The sequence below is a fragment of the Tasmannia lanceolata genome, unplaced genomic scaffold (genome assembly GCF_043159265.1).
Source record: "Tasmannia lanceolata isolate RefF3 unplaced genomic scaffold, GAP_Taslan_0.1 ptg000003l, whole genome shotgun sequence".
NCBI classification, from domain to species: Eukaryota; Viridiplantae; Streptophyta; class Magnoliopsida; order Canellales; family Winteraceae; genus Tasmannia; species Tasmannia lanceolata.
The window spans coordinates 26,574,673-26,594,483 of NW_027518680.1; positions in this window are offsets into that span (position 1 = coordinate 26,574,673).

Genomic DNA, 19,811 nt, shown 5'->3' on the forward strand with positions numbered 1-19,811 from the left:
TAAGCAACCCCAACAAACCGTCAATCAAGATAGAGAAAGGGTGGAAAGGCCTGCCAAATCCCCCTGTAAGCTTCCCCAAGTTGAGGAGCAGAGCAGAAAGCTTAGTAATGTCAGCACACAAGTGGAGGAGACAGCAACTCAGATTCATAACAGCTTTGATGCCCTGGCTGATGTTGAAGGAAATGAACATGAAACCCAACCTTCTTACCATCAGCCAAAAATAAGTACCCATAATGATTTCAGCATTTTAGATTCCTTGGACCCGGAAACCCCGTTTGTGACCAGGACATCTTCATCCTTTCTATGCACGGATTCCTCGTCCATTTACCCATCTGATCCCAATCTCGATCCCAATCAGCCTATACCTCAAATCTGTACCCAGGAACAAATTGCCCACCCTCCTACTATGTCCTCGCCTTTTATCCTTCCTACTGAACCCCTCAGTACTGCATCATTTGACTCTGGCAAAGTCTGTCCTCCTCTGAATTGTATCTCCCCCATCCTCTCCCATGGAGCCGAGCCGTCATCTGCCCTGAACTCTCAATGAAACTAATCTCTGTTTGGAATACTCGGGGTCTCTACACCCGCATAAAACGTAGAGAAATCAAGAGTTTCTTAAGGAGCTCAAACACCTCAATTTGTTGTTTACTTGAAACTAAGGCTATGTGCAATAAGATGAAAGATTATGTCAATGACTGTTGTGAAGGTTGGGATGCTCATGGAAACTATTCTTGTGTTCTTAAAGGTACGATTTGGATTCTCTAGGACAAAGCTAAGATTAATTTGAAGATTGTTGAGGAATCTAGTCAGCACATTCACTGTGAGGTAGAAGTCATCCAGTCTGGTATGGCCTTCACTATGACCTCCGTTTACTATATTTCTAGAAGAGAGCTGGAGATTGAAAAAATAGAAAGTTTCTTACTTTAGAAACTTATAAAACATCAATTTTTTAGACATAAGAAACCCTAGAGATGGTGTCAATGAGCTTTTAGCCAAGTTTTGGGGTGAGGATGAGATGATATTGAATCGTAGATTTAGTTGGTGAGTGATGGATATTGAAACATAGAAAGTTTCATATTTTAGAAACTTTAGAAAACATCCAACTTTTAGACATAGGAAACCCTAGAGATGGTGTCAAGGTGGTTTTAGCTAAGTTTTGAGATGCCGATGAGATGATATTGAATCTTAGATTTAATTGATTAAGGAGTGAGAATGAAAAAAAAAGTTCCTTATTTTAGAAACTGTATAAGACATCAATCTTTTAGACAGAGGAAACTCTACAGATGGTGTGAAGGAGCTTTTAGCTAAGTTTTGAGATGAGGATGAGATGGTGTTGAATCTTATATTTAGTTGATTAGTGATGAAGATTGAAAAAATAGAAAGTTTCTTAATTTAGAAACTTTATAAAACATCCATCTTTTAGAGATAGGAGACCCTAGAGATGATGTCAACGAGCTTTTAGCCAAGTTTTGTGATAAGAATGTGAAGACACTGAATCGTAGATTTAGTTGATTAGGTATGGTGATTGAAAAAATAGAAAGTTTCTTATTTTAGAAAATTTATAAAAATCCATCTTTTAGACATAGGAAACCCTAGAGATGGTATCAAGGAGCTTTTAGCCATATTTTGAGATTAGGATGAGATTGTATGAAATTTTAGATTTAGTTGATAAATGATAGAGATGGAAAAATTAGAAAGTTTCTTATTGTAGAAACTTTATAAAACATCCACCTTTTATACTTACGAAACCCTAGGGATGTTGTCAACGAGCTTTTAGCCAAGTTTTGGGATGAGAATGAGAGGGTATTAAATCTTAGATTTAGTCGATAAATGATGAAAATTGAAAAAATAGAAAGTTTCTTATTTTAGAAACTTTTTAACTATCCTTCTTTTAGACATAGGAGAAGCTAGAGACGGTGTCAAGGAGCTTTTAGCCGTGTTTTGGGATGAGGATGAGAAGATATTTAATCTTAGATTTAGTTGATTAAGGACAGAGATTGAAAGAATAGAAAGTTTCTTATTTTAGAAACATTGTAAAACATCCATCTTTTAGATATAGGAAATCCTAGAAATGATGTCATCAACTAGCTTTAAGCCTTGATTTTGGATGAGAAGTAGATGTACTGAATCTTAGATTTAGTTGATGAATGATGGAGATTGAAAAATTAGAAAGTTTCTTATTTTAGAAACTTTAAAAAACTTCAATGTTTTAGACATATGAAACCCTAGAGATGGTGCTAAGATACTTTTCGCCAAGTTTCGGGATAAGGATGAGATGGTATTGAATCGTAGATTAAGTTGGTGAGGGATGGAGATTGAAATATAGAAAGTTCCTGAAATACAAGGTGACAACTCAAGAGGGGGGTGAATTGGCTAATTAAAAATTTGGGGCTTAATTAATTCGATTCTTAAAATCAATTTACCAATTAAGCCTTAACATGTTTAACCCTTGATCAATTAATAGAGATATTAAGAGTTAGGGTTTGGATGTTACTTTAAGCATGCACTCACTAACCCTTGTTTGATTAAAACATAGATACAAGTTGGGTTAGAGATTACCAATCACCACAATGTGCAAATGAGAAGGAGAAGAAGAAAGCATCCATAAGGTACAAGATTTGTAGTGGTTCGGTCACAACTTGACCTAAGCCACTCTTCCAAGTTTTCTTCCTTGGGATTCTTCACTAACGACTAAGATTCTTCAAAGGGTGAATCTCAAAGCCTTACACCAACTCTTTCTTCAAAGGGATTACACCCTTTTCTGCATGAAGCCTTTCTGAGGACACCTTCCTCGTACAATTGATTTACCTTTCTTTCAGGGTCAAATCGGAGACCCTCAAACATAGAATGAAGAAATAAAAAGAAAGAAACTCTCAATGCCTCTTGTTAGGCGGATTACAAAGTTGTAAGCTCACGAACTCTCCAAAGAATATATACAAATGTAAAGCCTATGGAGATCCTCTTGATAGAATGTGAAAATGCAAATTCAAAGAGGTTTAACCTTTCATATAAAAGTTTTGGTTCAAGAGGATGGGATTTTATCTTGACAAAGGTTATGTAGAAAGGTTTGGATAGTGCCCACTAGGAAATATGACCGTTTGGGGGTAAAACTGTAATTTACAGGGTTGAAAAAGTCAACTTGCGAAAGCCCCAACGGATCTACTTCCAAGTCACGGCAGTCGACCGAGGCACGGCGGTAGCCCGCCCTTATCTGCTCTTAATTTGAATTCAAATTTCATACGGGCGCGGTCTACCGGCCCAATGGCGGTCGCCCGGCGAGGGCTTAATGTTTGAATTTAATTTTCGCTCAAAACACTATCGCGGTCGACCGGACCCATGGAGGTCGACCGCCCACATCATATTGGATTGTTTTTGTTTTGAACAGAAACGTATCCGCGGTCGCTCGGCTTGCCCCGGTCAACCGGCCCAATATATTTCAAGATAACTTTGATTTTCAGGTTCCATTCCGCGGTCGCCCGGGCTATAGTGAAATTCCATTTTAACTTTAAAATCCAGGGCTTTTGGGCTCTGGTCGTTTGGCTTTAGTCCAAGATTTTCAAACACATTTTTGAGTGTGTTGATGGTTTTCAAAGATGTAAAATGTTAAGTATAAAAACCATTTTAAAAACCTTTTGAAAGTGCATTTTATATAAAATCAAGAGGACTCCAAATACATTCTAAAAATAAGAACCTTGAGTCTTCTTGGAATGTCTTTGCTCCTTTGCACTTTCTTGGACTTATTCGGCTTGAGTGAACATTTTGACCTTGTCTTGGCTCTTGTGACATCCTCCAATCTTCACTGCATATTGTGAGGTGCATGAGGTGTCACCAATGACTTGTTCAACTCCAAGCTTCTTCTTGACACTTTGCTTAGGAACTTGTGGGATCTTCATGATGAGCTTCTTTACTTGAGCATCTTCAAATGAGGATGACTCAAAAGTAGGTGCAAGCTCTTGGTTCCTTTGATCCTTGATCCACAAGTCATGTGTTGTGTTGAGTTGTGTAATGGCGATATAGCATATCAAATTTCTGTGTAGAGCACAACATCTCAAAGCAACACATTAGTCTGACAATGCTAATCAATTTGTGTTTGCTAGTATCAAAACAAGAAGGTAAGGTGAATGATTGAACCAAAATATAAACATAATGATTGAAAGCCCATACTGAGTGAGAAGAAGGAATCAAGAAATATGATCAAGCACCTAAAAGATGTGATCAACTGCAGCTGCTGCCGAGAAGGTGCTAGTCATCTGTCAATCCTGAGGAGGAGGAGGATGATGCTCACGGGGTGGAGACCGGGAGGTGTAGTATCTGTTGGACTGACTCCTCTGATACGCCTGCATCATCTCCTTATGCTGCCTCGCCATAAGCTGCATAAGACTCTCATGATCAGAGGCTCTCTGGCTCTCTGCAGTCGTAAAATCAGTGGAGAGAGTGTATCAAAACCAGTCGTGAGAGTGTCCTTGCCGGTCCTCAAGGATGCAATGTCTCTGGCTAGAGCTTCATATGAGCTAGTGGTGGGAGCTTGGCACTGCTGAGACTGTGCTTGCGCATGTGTTCTACTCTGCCACGGCGTCAGGGCCACTCGTTCAGCTTCATCCACGGCCTCATCAATATCATCCTGTCCAATCATACTAGGTCCACCTGCTCCAGGTATAGGAATTCTCATAAGGGTAATGGTGGAGTGGTTGAGCGAAGGATCAGGGTTTGTTGAGAAGACTTTTTCTAGATTCATCTTTTGAGCCTTAAGAGTTTAGTAATTTGCATCCCGTACGGTAGGCCACCCTGTTCTCTTTTGACTGCCTCATCCATATACCCCAACATGATGAAGCCTAAATGTAATTGGATCTTTTTCATAATGCAATGGATTATGAGGGCTTCAAAGGGCTTCACTGCATCAAAATTTCCTGCTCTAGGGGTGATATTGTATGCTACAACTTTATGAACCACTCTAGCTGCATCATTCATTGTGCTAGCCTTGATGTTTAACTTATCCTTTGGAGGAGCAACACCTAATGTCTCATATACTTCTTCTCTTGAAAAATGATTTTCTATTTCATCTTTCCCCCAAAAGAAGATCTTCTTTCCTGCATTAGGTATGTCAAGCCAAGCACAAAAGTTTTTCAAATTTAACCCAAATTTGTCTCCTTGAAGATGGGTATTCATCACTACTCCTTCATAGGAAATTTTCAAATTGGCATAAAAATACCTAACTATCTCAAGATAGACTGCAGCGCTATAGACTAGAAAGAATGACCAACCTTGGAATTCAAAAAGTGATGGAAGATCAAATTTGTTAAAATCTTGAAAAATATCCTTTCGTCCTGTGATGACAACTCGATCTATGAAGGCTTGGTAACGTTCCTTGGCTTGTTTGCTGAAGAAATGTTTCTTGGGGAACACCTCTTCTTCCGGTTCAGTTCGCGCCTTTTTATTCTTTTGTGCGATGGTTTTCCTTGGTTTCGACTTTTTAGAGGCTAGGGTTTTGAGAGGGATAAAAAAAATGAGAGGCAAATAAAGGGATGATGAACAATGAAAATAAGGTGAGAGATTAAAGGAGATACGGTAAGGAAAATAACGAACAAGAACAATGAAGAGATTTAATGGAGAGAAACGAAGAATGAGGAAGGAGAATGAGAAATGGAAGAAGGGAAACAGATCAAACATCACTAAAATGCCTTAAACTTGATGATCTTCAATTGAAAATAGCTTGAAAGCAAAGGAAGAAGAAAACCCTAGGAGAAGACACGAAATGGCGAGAGTAAAAATGAAACAACAGAAATCTATTTAAAGCACTTTTCGATCGTCGCGGTCGCCCGCTGTGACACTACTGTCCGTTTTTGTTTTTCACTTGCGACCATCCACGGTCGACCGGGTTCATGCGGTCGTCCGCCGCGACGCTACTGTTCATTTCAATTTTGTCCATATTGCCTTCCACGGTCGCCCTCCGAGGCTCGGTCGACCGCCACACCCCTGTTTTCAATTTCGTGATATTTTTCGAGGGATTTTCTGAAAAAATCGATTTTCTCCTATTTTTCTCGCATTCAAGGGATTCTAATGAACATGTAAACTTGATCCCTAGGCTATGAGACTCCTAAAAATTCATTTCTATTTTTCTATCATTTAAGCTCAAATGGATGAATGGACATATGTTTTCAGTAAGTCCCTTTTTTTGGATGCACTAGATGAATTTTGCTAGATACACAATATGATATATGTTGATCTATATCTAGCAATGCTTGAGATGTTAGTTCATCTAAATGTGGATGCTAAGTGCATATTTGTGTATTTTTGCACTTAGATGAATTTTTCTAAAAGATTTTCAATGAAGTACAAGCATATTCTAGAAAAGTATTTTCTTATTTTCTACATAGACTATGAGATGAATATGATGTGATCATGAAGCTCAATAAGCAAAGATGCATTCTATTAAATACTTGACTAATGATATGCATCTATGCTTGATTATAAAATGATATATCTTTAAAGCACGAATAATCAAGATACAATGAAGGCAACATTGAAATAGTATCTAGAAAGAATTCATATGATATAACAATGAAAGCACAACCCCATATATTAATAATTTTAAATAATGAGTTGAGTGGAGGATTTTGGAACCCAAATCCATTTGGTTCCAATCAAGTTTGTGTGTGGGAGTGTATCTTTTCTTATCCACACCAACTTTCTTGATCTCACAAATCTAAGCCTACACCTAGATTTGTGATGCCCTAATCTACCACAATATGAACATGAATAAGTGTGGGTAGATTAGGAGCAACAAGAACCACAAGAATACATAAGATGACAAAGATATTTTTCATTTTCTTCATGTATTCTTTGGTTCTTCATAGAGAGTTCTTTATTAACTAATTTAATCTCAATTAATTGACTTTCAAAGCAATTTGTTTGTTGAGATAAATTAGCTTTTAATTTTTCTTCATTTAAATTCTTGTTTGTGGTTTCAAGGTTTTCCTTTTCTTTTCTAAGACCAATGCACTTTTTAATTAGGTCATCATTTTTGTTTATCAAGATTTTGCTCAACTGACTTAATTTTTTATTTCTTTTCAAACAATCTTTAATTTTCAATTTCAAATTTTCAATTTGTTTTTCTAAATCGGAGAATGAATGTTTGAAAGAATTTTCCTTTGCAAAAGATTTCTGTTGATTCTCTTTTTGTTCAACAACAGTATTTTTATCATTTAAAAAGAGAGTATCATTTTTCTCATAAAAATTTCCAAGATTAGTCCAAATATCTTTTGCATTGGAACATGATGAAATTTTCTCAAAAGCATTGGGACATAGTCCACAACATATTAGAATAATAGCTTTTGAATTTAATGAAAATAAGTTTGTATCATTTTTAGTGCATTCCCTTGAAATAGAAAATCCCCTTTCAATGACATCTAAGATGTCAAAGTTTATGGATTTGAGATAAGCAAGCATTTTAATTTTCCAACCTCTAAAATTTGTTCCATAAAAAAATGGAGGAATTATAGTGGATTGACCTAGCTCATAATCCATCGGATTGTCACAGATCTTTATCGCTTGTAGATTTTGAATTTTAAAAATCTCTTTAAGAACCTAAGCTTTGATACCAAGTGAAATACAAGGTGACAACCCAAGAAGGGGGTGAATTGGCTAATTAAAAATTTGGGGCTTAATTAATTGGATTCCTAAAATCAATTTACCAATTAAGCCTTAACATGTTTAACCCTTGATCAATTAATAGGGATATTAAGAGTTAGGGTTTGGATGTTACTTTAAGCATGAATTCACTAACTCTTGTTTGATTAAAACATAGATACAAGTTGGGTTAAAGATTACCAATCACCACAATGTGCAAATGAGAAGGAGAAGAAGAAAGCATCCACAAGGCACAAGATTTATACTAGTTCGGTCACAACTTGACCTACTTAACTCTTCCAAGTTTTTCTCCTTGGGATTCTTCACTAACCACTAAGATTCTTCAAAGGGAAAATCTCAAAGCCTTACACCAACTCCTTCTTCAAAGGGATCACACCCTTTTCTGCACGAAGCTTTTCCGAGGACACCTTCCTCGTACACTTGCTTTACCTTTCTTTCCGGGCCAAATCAGAGACCCTCAAACATAGAATGAAGAAATAAAAAGAAATAAACTCTCAATGCCTCTTGATAGGCGGATTACAAAGTTGTAAGCTCATAAACTTTCCAAAGAATATATACAAATGTAGCCTATGGAGATCCTCTTGATAGAATGTAAAAATGCAAATTCAAAAAGGTTTAACCTTTCATATAAAAGTTTTGGTTCAAGAAGATGAGATTTTATCTAGACAAAGGTTATGTAGAAAGGTTTGGATAGTGTATATATAGCTCACAAGAAAATATGACCGTTTGGGGGTAAAACTGTAATTTACAAGGTTGAAAAAGTCAACCTGCGAAAGCCCCAACGGATCTATTTCCTAGTCGCGACGGTCGACTGAGGCACGGCGGTCGCCCGCCCCTATCGGGCTCTTAATTTGAAATTCAAAATTCATACCGGCGTGGTCGGTCGACTGGCGAGGGATTACCTGTTTGAATTTAATTTTCGCTCAAAACACTATCGCAGTTGACCGGACCCATGGAGGTCGACCGCCCACACCATACTGGATTGTTTCTATTTTGAACAGAAACGTATCTGCGGTCGCCCAGCTTGACCCGGTCGACCGGCCTGATAAATTTCGAGATAACCTGGATTTCTAGGTTCCATCTCGCGGTAGCCCGGCATAGTCCGGTCGACCGGCCCTAGGTGAAATTTCATTTTAACTTTAAAATCCAGGAGCTTTTGGGCTATGGTCTTTGGGCTTTAGTCCAAGGTTTTCAAACACACTTTTGGGTGTGTTGATGGTTTTCAAAGATGTAAAATGTTAAGTATAAAAATTATTTTGAAAACCTTTTGAAAGTGCATTTTATATAAAATCAAGAGGAATCCAAATACATTCTAAAAATAAGAACCATGAGTGTTCCTGGAATGTCTTGGCTCCTTTGAACTTTCTTGGGCTTCAACGGCTTGAGTGAACATTTTGACCTTGTCTTGGCTCTTGTGACATTCTCCAATCTTCACTGCATGATGTGATGTGCATGAGGTGTCACCAATGACTTGTTCAACTCCAAGCTTCTTCTTGACACTTGCTTAGGAACTTGTGGCATCTTCATGATGAGCTTCTTTACTTGAGAATCTTCAAATGAGGATGACTCAAAAGTAGGTGCAAGCTCTTGGTTCCTTTGATCCTTGATCCACAAGTCATGTGTTGTGTAATGACGATATAGCATATCAAATTCCTGTGTAAAGCACAACATCTCAAAGCAACACATTAGTCTGACAATGCTAATCAATTTGTGTTTGCTAGCATCAAAACAATAAGGTAAGGTGAATGATTGAACCAATGTGCACCCTTGGGAATACAATTTCTTATTTTAGAAACTTTATAAAACATCCATCTTTTAGACATAGGAAACCCTAGAGATGGTGTCAAGGAGCTTTACCTAAGTTTTGAGATGAGGATGAAAAGATATTGATTCTTTTATTTAGTTGAGAAAGGATGGAGATTGAAAAAATAGAAAATTTATTATTTTAAAAAGTTTACAAGACATCCATCTTTTAGACATAGGAAACCCTAGAGATGGGGTTAAGGAGCTTTTAGCTCAGTTTTGAGATGAGACTGGGATCAAATTGAATCTTAGATTTAGTTGATAATTGATGAAGATTGAAAAAATAGAAAGTTTCTTATTTTAGAAACTTTATAAAACATCCATCTTTTAGACATAGAAATCCTAGAGATGATGTTAATGAGCTTTTAGCTGAGTTTTGAGATGAGGATGAGATGATATTTAATCTTTGATTTACTTGATGAAGGATGAATATTGATAAAATAGAAAGTTTCTTATTTTAGAAACTTAGAAAACATCAATCTCTTAGACATATGAGACCCTAGAGATGGTGTCAATGAGGATTTAGCCAAGTTTTGGGATGAGAATGAGAGAGTAACGAATCTTGATGATGGATGGAGATTGAAAAATAGAAAGTTTCTTATTTTTGAAACTTTATAAAACATCCATCTTTTAGACAGGAAACCCAGGAGATGATGTCAACGAACTTTTGGCCAAGGTTTGGGATAAGAATGACCAGGTACTGAATCATAAATTTAGTTGATTAAGTATGGAGATTGAAAAAATAGAAAGTTTCTTCTTTTAGAAACTTTATAAAATTCCATCTTTTAGACATAGGAAAGCCTAGAGATGGTGTCAAGGAGTTTTTAGCCAAGTTTTGAGATGAGGATGAGATGGTATTGAAACTTAGATTTAGTTGATAAAAGATGGAGATGGAAAAAATAGAAATTTTTTTATTATATAAACATTATAAAACATTCATCTTTTAAACATAGGAAACCCTAGAGATGTTGTCAACGAGCTTTTAGTCAAGTTTTGGGATGAGAATGAGAGGGTTATAAATCTTAGATTGATAAAGGATGGAAATTGAAAAAAATAAAAGTTTCTTATTTTAGAAACTTGATTTAAACATCGTTCTTTTAGACATTGAGAGAACCTACAGACGGTGTCAAGGACCTTTAAGCCATGTTTGGGATGAGAATGAGATGATATTGAATCTTAGATTTTGTTGACTAATGATGGAGATTGAAAAATTAGAAAGTTTATTATTTTAGAAACTTTCTAAAACATCAAACTTTTAGACATAAGAAATCATAGAGATGGTGTCAAGGTGCTTTTAGCCAAATTTTAGGATGAGGATGAGATGGTATTGAATCATCGATTTAGTTGGTTAAGGGCGGAGATTGAAAAATACAAAGTTTCTTATTTTAGAAACTTTATAAAACATCTATCTTTTAGACATAGGAAACCCTAGAGATGGTGTCAAGGAGCTTTTAGCTAAGTTTGGAGAAGAGGATGAGAAGATATTGATTCTTTGATTTAGTTGATGAAGGAAGGTGATTGAAAAAATAGAAAGTTTCTTATTTTAGAAACTTTATAAAACACCCATTTTTAGACATAGGAAACCCTAGAGATGGGGTCGAGGATCATTTACCCCAGTTTTGAGATGAGGATGAATGGTATTGAATCTTAGATTTATCTGAGAAATTATGAAGATTGAAAAAGTAGAAAGTTTCTTATTTTAGAAACTTTATAAAACATAAATCTTTTAGACATAAGAAACCATACAGATGGTGTCAATGTGCTTTTAGCTAAGTTTTGAGGTGATGATGAGATGGTATTGAATCTTTAATTTTGTTGATGAAGGATGGAGATTGAAAAAATAGAAAGTTTCTTATTTTAGAAACTTATAAAACATCCATCTTTTAGACATAGGAAACCCTAGAGATAGTGTCAATGTGCTTTTAGCCAAGTTTTGGGATGAGCATGAGATGGTATTGAATTATAGATTTAGTTGGTGAAGGATGGAGATTGAAAAATATAAAGTTTCTTATTTTAGAAACTTTATAAAACATCCATCTTTTTTTACAAAGGAAACCTTAGAGATGGTGTCAATGAGCTTTTAACAAAATTTTAAGATGAGGATGAGATGATATTAAATCTTTAATTTAGTTGATGAAGGATGGAGATTGAAAAAATTGAAAGTTTCTTATTTTAGAAACTTGTAAAACAACCATCTTTTGACATATGAGACCCTAGAGACGGTGTGAAGGAGCTTTAAGCCAAGTTTTGGGATGAGAATGTGAGAGTATTGAATCTCAGATTTAGTTGATGATGGATGGAGATTGAAAAATATAAAGTTTCTTATTTTAGTAACTTTATAAAACAACAATCTTTTAGACATAAGAAACCCTAAAGATAGTGCCAAGGTGCTTTTAGCCAAGTTTTGGGATGAGGATGAGATGATATTGAATCGTAGATTTTGTTGGTGAAGGATTGAGATTGAAAAATAGAAGGTTTCTTATTTTATAAACTTTATAAAACATCCACCTTTTAGACATAGGAAACCAAATAAATGTTGGCAACGAGCTTTTAGCCAAGTTTTGAGATGAGGATTATATGGTAATAGATTTGAGATTTAGTTGATCAAGGATCAAGATTATAAAATGGAAAATTTCTTCTGTTAGAAACTTTATAAAACATCAATCTTTTAGACATAGGAAACCTCATAAATGGTGTGAATGAGCTTTTAGCTAAGTTTTGATATTGGGATTAAATGATATTGAATCTTTGATTTATTTGAACAAGGATGGAGATTGAAAAAAAAAAAGTTTCTTATTTAAAAACTTTATAAGACACCAATCCTTTAGACATAGAAAACCCTAGAGATGGTGTTAAGAAGCTTTTAGCCAAGTTTTGAGATAAGGCTGAGGTGGTTTTGAATCTTAGATTTTGTTGATAAAGGATGAAGATTGAAAAAATAGAACGTTTCTTATTTTAGAAACTTGGTAAAACATTCATCTTTTAAAAATTAAAACCCTAGTGATGATGTCAACAGGCTTTAAGACATCTTTTGGGATGAGAATAAGAGGGTATTGAATCTTAGATTTAGTTCATGAAGGATGGAGATTAAAAAATTAAAAAGTTTCTTATTTTAGGAAATTTATAAAATATCCATCTTTTAGACAAAGAAAATCCTAGAGATGGTGTCAAGGTGCTTTTAGCCAAGTATTGGGGTGATGATGGAGATTGAAAAATATGAAGTTTCTTATTTTGGAAACTTTATAAAACATTCAACTTTTAGACATTGGAAACCCAAGAGAAGGTGTGAAGGAGCTAATAGCTAAGTTTTCAGATTAAGATGAGATGATATTGAATCTTTGATTTAGTTGATGAAGAATGGAGATTGAAAAAATAGAAAGTTTCTTATTTTAGAAACTTTATAAGACATCCATCTTTTAGACATAGGAAACCCTAGATATGTGGTCAAGGAGCTTTTAGCTAACTTTTGAGATTAGGATGAGATGTTATTGAATCTTAGATTTAGTTGATAAATGATGCAGATTGAAAAATAGAAAGTTTCTTATTTAAAAAACTTTATAAAACATCAATCCTTTTGACATAGGAGACCCTAGAGACGGTATTAAATCTTAGATTTAGGAGATTGGTGTAAAGGAGCTTTAAGCCAAGTTTTGTGATTAGGATGAGATGGTATTAAATCTTAGATTTATGTTATAAAGGATTGAGATTGAAAAAATAGAAAGTCTCTTAAATTAGAATCTTTATAAAATATCCATCTTTTAAACAAAGGAAATCCAAGAAATTTTGTCAATTAGGTTTTAGCCAAGTTTTGAGATGAGGATGAGATGGTATTAAATCTTAGATTTAGTAGATAAAGAATGGATATTCAAAAAATAGAAAGTTTCTTATTTTAGAAACTTCATAAAACAACCATATTTTACACATAAGAGACCCTAGAGAAGGTGTGGAGGCGCTTTTAGCCTACTTTTGGGATGATGATAAGATGATTTTCAATCTTAGATTTAGTTGATCATGGATGGAGATTGAAAAAATAGAAAGTTTCTTATTTTAAAAACTTTATAAAACTTCTATCTTTTAGACATAGGAAACCCTCAAGATGACGTCGACGAGGTTTTAACCAAGTTTTGGGTTGAGAATGAGAGGGTATTGAATCTTAGATTTAGTTGATAGAGGATGGAGATTGAAAAAATAGAAAGTTTCTTATTTTAGATACTTTAGAAAACATCCATCTTTTACACATAAGAGACCCTAAAGATGATGTCAAGGTGCTTTTAGCCATGTTTTGGGATGAGGATGAGATGGTATTGAATCGTAGATTTTGTTGGTGAAGGATTGAGATTAAAAAATAGAAAGTTTCTTACTTTATTAACTTTATAAAACATCCGGCTTTTAGACATAGGAAACCCAATAGATGGTGTCAACGAGCTTTTAGCTATGTTTTGAGATGAGGATTGGATGATTTTGAATTTCAGATTTAGTTGATCAATGATGGAGATTGTAAAATGGAAAGATTCTTGTTTTAAAAACTTTATAAAACATCAATCTCTGAGACATATGAAACCTCATAAATGGTGTGAAAGAACTTTTAGCTAAGTTTTGATATTAGGATTAGATGGTATTCAATCTTTGATTTATTTGAACAAGGATGGATATTGAAAAAATAAAAAGTTTCATATTATATAAACTTTATAAAACATCAATCTTTTAGACATACGAAATCCTAGAGATGATATCAACGAGCTTTTAGCCAAGTTTTGGGATGAGAATGAGAGGGTATTGAATCGTAGATTTTGTTGGTGAATGATTGAGATTAAAAAATAGAAAGTTTCTTACTTTATTAACTTTATAAAACATCCAGCTTTTAGACATAGGAAACCCAATAGATGCTGTCAACGAGCTTTTAGCTATGTTTTGAGATGAGGATTAGATAGTTTTGAATTTTAGATTTAGTTGATCAAGGATGGAGATTATAAAATGGAAAGTTTCTTATTTTAAAAACTTTATAAAACATCAATATTTTAGACATATGAAACCTCATAAATGGTGTGAAAGACCTTTTAGCTAAGTTTTGTTATTAGGATTAGATGGTATTCAATCTTTGATTTATTTGAACCAGGATGAATATTGAAAAAATAAAAAGTTTCATATTATATAAACTTTATAAAACATCAATATTTTAGACATAGGAAATCCTAGAGGTGATATCAACGAGCTTTTAGCCAAGTTTTGTAACATGGAAACTTTCTTATTTTAGAAACTTGGTAAAACATGCATCTTTTAGACATAGGAAACCCTAGAGATGATGTCAACGAGCTTGAAGCTAAGTTTTTGGATGAGAAGTAGAGGGTACTGAATTATAGATTTAGTTGATGATGGATCGAGATTGAAGATTTTGAAAGTTTCTTATTTTATAAACTTTCTAAAACATCAATCTTTTAGACATAAGAAACCCTAGAGATGGTGTCAAGGTGCTTTTAGCCTAGTTTTAGGATGAGGATGAGATGGTATTGAATCGTAGATTTAGCTGGTGAAGGATGGAGATTGAAAAATAGAAAGTTTCTTATTTTAGAAACTTTATAAAACATCTATCATTTAGACATAAGAAATCCTAGAGATGGTGTGAAGGAGCTTTTAACTAAGTTTTGAGCTGAGGATGAGATGATATTCAATCTTTGATTTAGTTGAGAAAGGAGGGAGATTGAAAAAATCGAAAGTTTCTTATTTTAGAAACTTTATAAGACATGCATCTTTTAGACATAGGAAACTCTAGGGATGGGGTTAAGGAGCTTTTTGCTCAGTTTTGAGATTAGGATGAGATTGTATTGAATCTTAGATTTAGTTGATAAATGATGAAGATTGAAAAAATAGAAAGTTTTTTATTTTAGAAACTTTATAAAATATCCATCTTTTAGACATAAGAAACCCTGGAATTGGTGTCAAGGAGGTTTTAGGTAATTTTTGATATGTGGATGAGATGATACTGAATCTTTGATTTAGTTGATGAAGGATATAGACTAAAAAATAGAAAGTTTCTTATTTTAGAAACTTTGTACGACATCAATCTTTTAGACATAGGAACCCTCTAGTGATGGTGTCGAGGAGCTTTTAGCCAAGTATTGAGATTATGATAAGAGCGTATTAGATCTTAGATTTAGTTGATAAAGGACGTACAGGGAAAAAAAAGAAAGTTTCTTATTTTAGATACTTTAGAAAACATCCATCTTTTACACATAAGAGACCCTAAAGATGATGTCAAGGTGCTTTTTAGCCATGTTTTGGGATGAGGATGAGATGGTATTGAATCGTAGACTTTGTTGCTGAAGGATTGAGATTAAAAAATAGAAAGTTACTTACTTTATAAACTTTATAAAACATCCAGCTTTTAGACATAGAAACCCAATAGATGGTGTCAACGAGCTTTTAGCTATGTTTTGAGATGAGGATTGGATGATTTTGAATTTCAGATTTAGTTGATCAATGATGGAGATTGTAAAATGGAAAGATTCTTATTTTAAAAACTTTATAAAACATCAATCTCTTAGACATATGAAACCTCATAAATGGTGTGAAAGAACTTTTAGCTAAGTTTTGATATTAGGATTAGATGGTATTCAATATTTGATTTATTTGAACAAGGATGGATATTAAAAAAATAAAAAGTTTCATATTATATAAACTTTATAAAACATCAATCTTTTAGACATAGGAAATCCTAGAGATGATATCAACGAGCTTTTAGCCAAGTTTTGGGATGAGAATGAGAGGGTATTGAATCGTAGATTTTGTTGGTGAAGGATTGAAATTAAAAAATAGAAAGTTTCGTACTTTATTAACTTTATAAAACATCCAGCTTTTAGACATAGGAAACCCAATAGTTGGTGTCAACGAGCTTTTAGCTATGTTTTGAGATGAGGATTTGATAGTTTTGAATTTTAGATTTAGTTGATCAAGGATGGAGATTATAAAATGGAAAGTTTCTTATTTTAAAAACTTTATAAAACATCAATGTTTTAGACATATGAAACCTCATAAATGGTGTGAAAGACCTTTTAGCTAAGTTTTGTTATTAGGATTAGATGGTATTCAATCTTTGATTTATTTGAACCAGGATGGATATTGAAAAAATAAAAAGTTTCATATTATATAAACTTTATAAAACATCAATATTTTAGACATAGGAAATCCTAGAGATGATATCAACGAGCTTTTAGCCAAGTTTTGTAACATGGAAACTTTCTTATTTTAGAAACTTTGTAAAACATGTATCTTTTAGACATAGGAAACCCTAGAGATGATGTCAACGAGTTTGAAGCCAAGTTTTGGGATGAGAAGTAGAGGGTACTGAATTATAGATTTAGTTGATGATGGATCGAGATTGAAAATTTTGAAAGTTTCTTATTTTATAAACTTTCTAAAACATCAATCTTTTAGACATAAGAAACCCTAGAGATGGTGTCAAGGTGCTTTTAGCCAAGTTTTAGGATTAGGATGAAATGGTATTGAATCGTAGATTTAGCTGGTGAAGGATGGAGATTGAAAAATAGAAAGTTTCTTATTTTAGAAACTTTATAAAACATCTATCATTTAGACATAAGAAATCCTAGAGATGGTGTGAAGGAGCTTTTAACTAAGTTTTGAGCTGAGGATGAGATGATATTCAATCTTTGATTTAGTTGAGAAAGGAGGGAGATTGAAAAAATCGAAAGTTTCTTATTTTAGAAACTTTATAAGACATGCATCTTTTAGACATAGGAAACTCTAGGGATGGGGTTAAGGAGCTTTTTGCTCAGTTTTGAGATTAGGATGAGATTGTATTGAATCTTAGATTTAGTTGATAAATGATGAAGATTGAAAAAATAGAAAGTTTCTTATTTTAGAAACTTTATAAAATATCCATCTTTTAGACATAAGAAACCCTGGAGTTGGTGTCAAGGAGCTTTTAGGTAATTTTTGATATGTGGATGAGATGATACTGAATCTTTGATTTAGTTGATGCAGGATATAGACTAAAAAATAGAAAGTTTCTTATTTTAGAAACTTTGTACGACATCAATCTTTTAGACATAGGAACCCTCTAGTGATGGTGTCGAGGAGCTTTTAGCCAAGTATTGAGATTAGGATAAGAGCGTATTGGATCTTAGATTTAGTTGATAAAGGACGTAGAGGGAAAAAAAAGAAAGTTTCTTATTTTAGATACTTTAGAAAACATCCATCTTTTACACATAAGAGACCCTAAAGATGATGTCAAGGTGCTTTTTAGCCATGTTTTGGGATGAGGATGAGATGGTATTGAATCGTAGACTTTGTTGGTGAAGGATTGAGATTAAAAAATAGAAAGTTACTTACTTTATAAACTTTATAAAACATCCAGCTTTTAGACATAGGAAACCCAATAGATGGTGTCAACGAGCTTTTAGCTATGTTTTGAGATGAGGATTGGATGATTTTGAATTTCAGATTTAGTTGATCAATGATGGAGATTGTAAAATGGAAAGATTCTTATTTTAAAAACTTTATAAAACATCAATCTTTGAGACATATGAAACCTCATAAATGGTGTGAAAGAACTTTTAGCTAAGTTTTGATATTAGGATTATCTGGTATTCAATCTTTGATTTATTTGAACAAGGATGGATATTGAAAAAATAAAAAGTTTCATATTATATAAACTTTATAAAACATCAATCTTTTAGACATAGGAAATCCTAGAGATGATATCAACGAGCTTTTAGCCAAGTTTTGGGATGAGAATGAGGGAGTATTAAATCTTATTTTAGTTGATGAAGGATGGTGATTGAAATAAAAAGTTTCTTATTTTAGAAATTTTATAAAACATCATTCTTTTAGATATAGGAGAACCTAGAGATTGTGTCAAGGACCTTTTAGCCGTGTTTTGGGATGAGGAAGAGATAATATTGAATCTAATATTTAGTTGATTAAGGATGGAGATTGAAAATATGTAAAGTTTATTATTTTAGAAACTTTGTATAACATCCATCTTTCAGACATAAGATACCCTAGTGATGATGTCAACGAGTTTTAAGCTAAGTTTTTGGTTGAGAATAAGAGGGGATTGAATCTTAGATTTAGTTGATGAAGGATGGAGATTGAAAAATTAGAAATTTCATATTTTAGAAACTTTATAAAACATCATTCTTTTAGACATAGGAAACCCTAGAGATGGTGTCAAGGTGCTTTTAGCAAAGTTTTGGGATCATGATGAGTTGGTATTGAATCGTAGATTTAGTTGGTGAAGGATGGAGATTGAAAAATAGAAAGTTTCTTATTTTAGGAACTTTATAAAACATCAGTCTTCTAGACTTAGTAAATCCTAGAGATGGTGCCAAGGAGTTTTAAGCAATGTTTTGAGATGAGGATGCGATGGTATTAAATCTTAGATTTCATTAATGAAGGATGGAGATTGAAAAAATTAAAAGTTTCTTATTTTATAAACTTTATAACACATCCGTCTGTTAGACATAGGAAATTCTGGAGATGGTGTGAAGGAGCTTTTAACAAAGTTTTGAGATGAGGATGAGATGAGATTGAATTTTAGATTTAGTTAATTAAGGATGGAGACTAAAAAATTAAAAAGTTTCTTCTTTCAGTAACTGTATAAGACATCAATCTTTTAGACATATGAACCCCTACAGATGGTGTGTAGGAGCTTTTAGCCAAGTTTTAAGATGAGGATGAGAGGGTACTGACTCTTACATTTAGTTGATAGATGAGGATGAGATGATATTGAATCAGAGATTTAGTTTATGAAGGATGGAGATTGAAAAATTAGAAAGTTTCTTATTTTAGAAACTTTCTAAAATATCAATCTTTTAGACATTGGAAACCCTATAGATGGTATCAAGGAGCTTTTAGCTAAGTTTTAGAATGAGGATGAGATGGTATTGAATCGTAGATTTAGTTGGTGAAAGATGAAGATTGAAAAATAGAAAGTTTCTTTTTTTGAAACTTTAGAAAAAATCCGTCATTTAGACATAGGAAACCCTAGAGATGGGGTGAAGGAGCTTTTAGCTTAGTTTTGAGATGAGGATGAGTTGCTATTAAATCGTAGATTTAGTTGATAAATGATGAATATTGAAAAAATTGAAAGTTTCTTATTTTAGAAACTTTATAAAACATCTATCTTTTAGACATAGGAAACCCTAGAGATTATGTCAACGAGATTTTCACCAAGTTTTAGGATGAGAATGAGAGAGTACTGAATCTTAGATTTAGTTGATGAAGGATGAAGATTGAAAAAATAGAAAGTTTCTTATTCTAAAAACTTTATAAAACATCAATCTTTTAGACTTAGTAAACATTAGATGTGGTGTCAAGGTGCTTTAGCCAATTTTTGGGATGAG